Below are 6,627 nucleotides of genomic sequence, written 5' to 3'. Positions count from 1 at the left end.
GAAGACAGAGGTACTGATGCAATAAAGCTTAGCTATTATAGCAACTGGTAGTGACATGCCACTGGTAGATAATCACACCATACTGTGAACCTACAATTTTAAATTCATAAATAAATAATCAATTAATGCCTATACTCAGTATTTTAGCATAACATTAATTTATATTCTTTTCTCTATATATAAATAAAACACACCCACATGCATATACATGTATATTTATGAACATAGTATTTGCATGGCTTAAAAGTATGTAAAAGGGAGTTATGATTTTCTGTCAAAAATAGAATTCTGGCTGACCAGACCAGGCTTATGGGCCAGTGACACCCAGAAATTAAGAGGTTTTTTGGAAGCTGGGAGGTCATGGATGGCTGCTATGCTGCTGTCATCATGCCACAAAATGAATATGTTGAATTGCACCACAAACAATATGGATATCGTTTGGACTACCATGAGAAAACGAGAAAGAAAGAAGGTTGGGAGGCCCATGGATGTTCAGAGAAGGAAAAGAAGAAGAAGAAGGAGGAGGAGGAGGAGGAGGAGGAGGAGGAGGAGGAGGAGGAGGAGGAGGAGGAGGAGAAGGAGGAGGAGGAGGAGGAGGAGGGGGAGGAGGAGGGGAGGAGGAGGAGGAGGGGGAGGAGGAGGAGGAGATGATGATGTAGTAGTAGTAGTAGATTGGCCTGAAGGCTAAGCTCTATCATAAACAGCACCATGCTGAGAAAATACAAATGATTAAGATGCATGAAAGGAGAAACACCAAGCAGAAGGATGATGAGAAGACTCCAGAAGGAGCAGTGCCTGCCTGATTGCAGGACAGAGAGGGACAGTCAAGAGCAAAAGTACTTTCCAACACGATTAAGCAGAAACAAAAAGAAAAGGCAGGAAAATGGGAGGTCCCTCTACCCAAAGTTCATGCCCAAGGAGAAACAGAAGTATTGAAAGTTATTTGAACAGAAAAAAGTAAACAGAAGGCAGGGAAGAGAATGGTTACTAAAGTCTGCTTTGCTGCTGATGGTTTTACAAGAAAACCACCTAAATATGAAAGGTTCATTAAGCCAATGGGTCTACGTTTCAAACAAGCCCATGTCACACACCCTGAGTTGAAAGCTACTTTCTGCCTGCCTATACTCGGTGTGAAAAAGAATCCATCATTCCCATTATATACAACTATGGGTGTGATCACCAAAGATACAATTATTGAACTGAACGTGAGTGAATTTGGCCTTGTGACACAAGGAGGCAAGGTTATTTGGGGAAAGTATTCCCAAGTTACCAACAATCATGAAAACAATGGGTGCATAAATGCAGTCTTGCTGGTTTGACAGCGATGTCATCAAGTCATTCCACTCACTACTGAAGACTACATGCTGTCAGGAAAACACCATCGCTGTGACCTTTCTGAACTACCAAGCAGCCTTATTCCATGTGCAATCATCAAGAAGTATTTATTAAGGTGTAGAGGAAAATAAAACATTGCCCGATTTTACAGTTAAAAAAATAAAATTCTGTTTTGGGTGGACTTAAAAAAGTAGCATAAACAAATTTCTATCTAAGAACATTGGCTCTGGGGCTGTGTATTCAGTTCAACTTGGTTTTAATTTTTTTTTAAGAAATTCATTTCTTCATATTTCAGTCTCCTTTTCTAAATGTGATCTCAGCAATTACTTGCCATTGCTTTTTCTGAGACCAGCTTGTGAGCCTAAAGTGTAGAGTAAGAAGGGACATTTATTAATGCTATTTAATATGATCATTTACTTCATATTAAGAGCAAAAATCAAAAGGTAGAATTTGTAGGGACATATTTCAACTTGCTAAGAAAAACATTTTAACATTTGTCCAAGGATAGAGGTGGAAGAAAGGTGTCCTAGTTAACAGAGGATTTCCTATGAACTTAGAGTAGGTATAGCATATGAAAGGCTTGTTCATTTATTTGCTTCTTGTCAATTCAGTTTGCTAAACACTGACTTTTAATGTGGAGATTCTGTACTATCTCATAATCTTTATCAGCTATGTAGATACTAACTGGATTTTTAAAATGAGAAAATAAGATGAAGTGAGAATAGTAAAGGGACAAAGATTTAAGTTGATGATCTGACCCTCTAACATGGGAACTTAGAACAGTTTCTTAAGTGTTTTGAACATTGTGGAGAGAAGCAATAGAGAGACAGAGAGATAGAAAGTAATGCCAGGATGTATTGTTTAAGTAAAAGGCACTTAGAACTTTGAAGTATGATAGATAAAGGCTGAATGCAACCTGAGGAAAGACCAGTAAAAAAGAATGTACAGAATGAACTGCACAACAATCCAGATGTAAATTTGGAAGGTTTGATAGAAACTTTGGCTTTACAGGAGAGGAAAGCTGAGATGGGAAGGAGTTAGTTCTGAAGTTAAGCTGGTGTGTGAAATCTCTTGCTCTAACTGTACTTTTCTTCTGGCACTTTGCAATCAAAGCTCTAAAAAAAGAATATAGGTGAAGTAAATAAGATCCCAAACTTCACAGTTCATCTCCTACACAATATGATATAGGCCACCATTCTTAAAATGTGTCATCTTTTATTTATTAGCACCATGAAACACCCTGGAAGTGAATTATGCGATCAATGTTAATGCTAATCAAAGTTATCAACGTCGAGTGTTCTCTTCTCCACATGGTGTGGCCCTTGCTGCTCCCATGATGCCAATTGCATGATTTGTACATAGCCCTAAATTGCTGATTATGCTGATCTTCTCAGCTATTTTGAGATCTTACCCCCTTGCTATTTTTGGGTTTACTTCAGCATTGATATCAGGGAAATGCCACTAAGAAGAGAACTGGTATTCAAAATAAAATCCAGCTATAAAGACTTTGGAACTTGAAATATGTGACTCTTTTGATGCTCAAAGTTAGTACTCTTTATATCTTTAATAATTTCAACAAATGTGTGTGTGTGTGTGTGTGTGTGTGTGTGTGTGTGTGTGTGTGTGTGTGTGTATACTCACATAATTGTGCTGGGACAAGCATAGAAAATGGCTTTCTATAATAAATTTACCTTGTTTAATTTCATTCACTCTTAGTGACTGAGAATGAATATGCACATGGTTGTTAATGTAAATATATAATATCCTACTTTTTCTTAAATAGATGGAAGGACTGAAATAAGTGTGGAAGATGCTGAACTAGAAGGAAGGATGAGGCAGGTAATTGGTACAGAATTCTACTGCATCTAGGCGGGAAGTATGTCTACATTCCCTCTTAGGGTTGTAACTGAAGTGGAACGACAAATCAAAGCTGTCAGAGTTTGTTGTGCTTAACGTTTGAAACAACATTTTTATCTTATTTTTGATATTAATGAAAACACCATTTAATATATTACTTCTTTTTCTTCCTTCCCTCTAAACCCACACACAATTCCTTGCTCTCTTTCAAGTTTATGGCATCCTCCTCATTAATTATTTTGTATACATATATGCACATATATATTCCTAAGTATAGCCTGCTTAGTCTGTATAATGTTACTTGTAGGAATGTTGTCAGGGCTGACAAGTTGGCACTGAATAACCAATTGATGTGTTCTTCCCTAGAGAGGGACAGCCACTCTTAGCATTCCTCAGGTGGCAAGCTGTAAAAAAACAGTGAAATCTTGACCCTTTCAGGTAAATGGATGGAACCAGAAAAGACATTAAATGAGGTAACTGCAAAAGCTATTCTTGTTGTCCTTGACTACACGTGGGATTAATTAAATCCCAAGTGTTTGGATATGTCTATGTGGAATTTTTCCCTAATTAAAGCATTTGAAGTGGGAAGACCATTTTTGATTACATTTCTTTGAGGTTGGATGAACTATATTTCATATATTTTGAGGTAGGAAGATCCACCTTTAATATGGACCACATCTACTGGCAGCCTATATAAAGATTATAAAAGAGGAAACTTTGTTCTCTGTGCCTGCTTGTCCTTACCAGCAAGTCCATTTTTTTCATTGCAATTTGAGCCTACTTCTTTAAAATTCAAACATATATAGATAGAAAAATACCTAAGACACCCAGCCTTGGGAATTAAAAGATACTGGTTTACTCAATCTCCCATTGCTAGGTTGCCATTGTTAATCTAGCTGAACCACAACATGTAAGCCATTCTAATTAAAAAAAAAAAATATATATATATATATATATATATATATATATATATATATATAGAGAGAGAGAGAGAGAGAGAGAGAGATGTGATATATACATATATATGAATGAGAGATATATTTTAAAATATAAAAATGGTTAAATTTAACAAAGCTTACTTATGTAAGAAAGGCAGTATATCAGACCAATTAATATAAAATTAATTCCCTCACAAAAAATAGTAAACTATTTTATAACTAGGAAGACAGGAGCTAACCTTATTGAAAAGGTTTAGCATTTACTTTATTTAAGTATAATGTTATAAACTTTAGTGTGCTCCTGGCTGAGGTTGAGTTGCTGTGGTGGATCAGACTCAGTTTTGTGGTTACAATGGAACATTTCAAGAGTGGTTATGATGTCAAATTAGGGTAGATTATACTATGAACAGAAGCCACATTTCACATAACTTTATCACCCAGATTTGAATGCAAACTTACCAATTAAACAGTATCTAAGGTGTTTGTGAGGATGGAACAACTTGGCAAATGGCAGCCCCTTTGCTGTAGTGCACAGGAGGGCACACAGAGCTCCATCTCAGTTGCAACCTTCTTTCCTACTTGTGCTTTTACTTCCTTGACTTTCCTGATGATCTGGCTTTTATAATGAAGTCGAGAGGTTGAATAGTGCTATAGCCTAGATACTGTAGCATTGCATCTCAACCCATACTGTAACCTCAAGTTATAGCGTAAAAACTAACTTGTTGATCCAAAACATTCTAATAGATAGTGTAGTTGTGATGTATTCAAATCACATACTTACATATCTGGTTGAATTTATTTAAATTGATCCATGATAATGACATATAATTGGTTAAATAGTTTGAGTAAGAACTACAGTTTAAGTGTTTAGAAACTCAAGTTGCTGTTAAAAAGAGTTTCAAAATCAGTTTTGATTATCCCCCACCACCATGTGCTGGAAAATAGAATCCACTGGGTTATTTTGGAGTTTCTTTGCTTGCAAGAACACAAGGTACAAATTCATAGCAGACACTATAATAGAAAAATATAATACAACAAATATCAAATCACAGAATTGAAAATCTCATCAAATCAGATTTTGTGTGACTCATATCTATTTCCTAGGCCCTCCAGAATCGTCCACAATCTTCTCTGTGCTGGCAGGAGATTCCAATTATAAAGTCTTCATGTGCTGCCAACTTGGAGTACTTCTGACCATGACAGGCATCACAACTGAAAGTCTTACATCCCCTCTGTTTCACAGGATTTCACTAGCTCTTATGGTACAGCAGTCATGTTTTTTTCCCTAAGTAAACAATAGTCAAACATCTTGATATTCTGAGAGAGCTATAAAAAGCACTGCCATTTTAGCATATTAGTCAGAGCAAAGTGACTCTGGAAGCTACTTACAAGTATTATAAATAAATACTTTGAATTTGCCATGATAATATAACAGAAATAGAGCATTATAGGAGAATGAGTGAATGAGTGAGTGAATGAATGAATGAATGAATGAATGAACTAATTCTTGGGTGCTTTATAATCTCCTACTTGTGTTTAGTAGTCCTATTCTGTAGATAGGATGAAGACTCACATAGCTTGTCAATGATAGAAACATTCTTTATTTCCTCTCACAGTATAATCTGTCTTGAAACATTCCATGAAGATGGTCTTCCTTTTCTAAGATCTTTATAAGGATGAGATTTAGAAAGAGCCTTTAGCCTATTCTTGAGGAAGGAAGCACCTTTTCACTTCCAGATCTTTCTGCTGGGCTTTCTGGAGCAGGAATACAGGACTAAGCTTTAAGTTGGGCATCAGGCACATCTTTGAAGATGCACATCTGACCCACTGTCCATATTGCCTGCTGCTAGTTGCTGTTGTTGGGTGTACTACTCAGATTCTATAGAACTTTATCTTCTTAGCTGGTTTGGCATCCTGAGCCCATCTTGGTTCTTTGATGCTATGGATGCCTCCAGAGACAGGCTTATATTTACTGGACTATTCTTCATTGTTATCACAATGGACGATCTTCCATATCTACACATCCATAGTCACATCCATATCTGCAGGCAGAGCAATTCTGCAAATTAATGTTTCCAAGTAGGCAACCAACTGGTTTCCTTAATCATGTATATCCATTCTCTCTGTTGGACCCTCTATGCTCTGAATCTCAGTGTTGTACATGTCCAGAATGTTACCATGGGCCACACTCTCAGGTTTCATCAACCCAAGGTTCTAGGTCCTTAGAAGAATTTCTCAGAATCATAAAAGAGAAACTCATTCATGCTCTGATACATGTATTGCTCCTGTACTTATGGGATTTCTTTACCATTGAGAAGGAGGTCAGGAGACATCCAACTTTCCCTTTCAATTCTTAGTATCCTTCCCCAATTGTAGGTCTTAGAGAATCAGCCTTTCATTCTCTTGTACTGCCTGACAGTGACTTTTGCCTTCTTTGATTTTTATTTCTCTATGGAGTCCCTAAATTTGACAAATAGGGTTTGGGGATTGGGGTTTT

General features: G+C 36.8%; 1 pseudogene; it reads left to right on the top strand.

The window, feature by feature from the left end:
* The first annotated feature begins 387 nt into the window (after positions 1–387).
* Positions 388–1,319, top strand: LOC117713100 (ribosome biogenesis protein NSA2 homolog; annotated as a pseudogene).
* Positions 1,320–6,627: the final 5,308 nt, after the last annotated feature.

This window comes from Arvicanthis niloticus, chromosome 7, assembly GCF_011762505.2.
Source record: "Arvicanthis niloticus isolate mArvNil1 chromosome 7, mArvNil1.pat.X, whole genome shotgun sequence".
Taxonomy (NCBI): Eukaryota; Metazoa; Chordata; class Mammalia; order Rodentia; family Muridae; genus Arvicanthis; species Arvicanthis niloticus.
The sequence above is the reverse complement of the archived record's forward strand: the minus strand, read 5'-3'. Positions and strand labels throughout refer to the sequence as shown.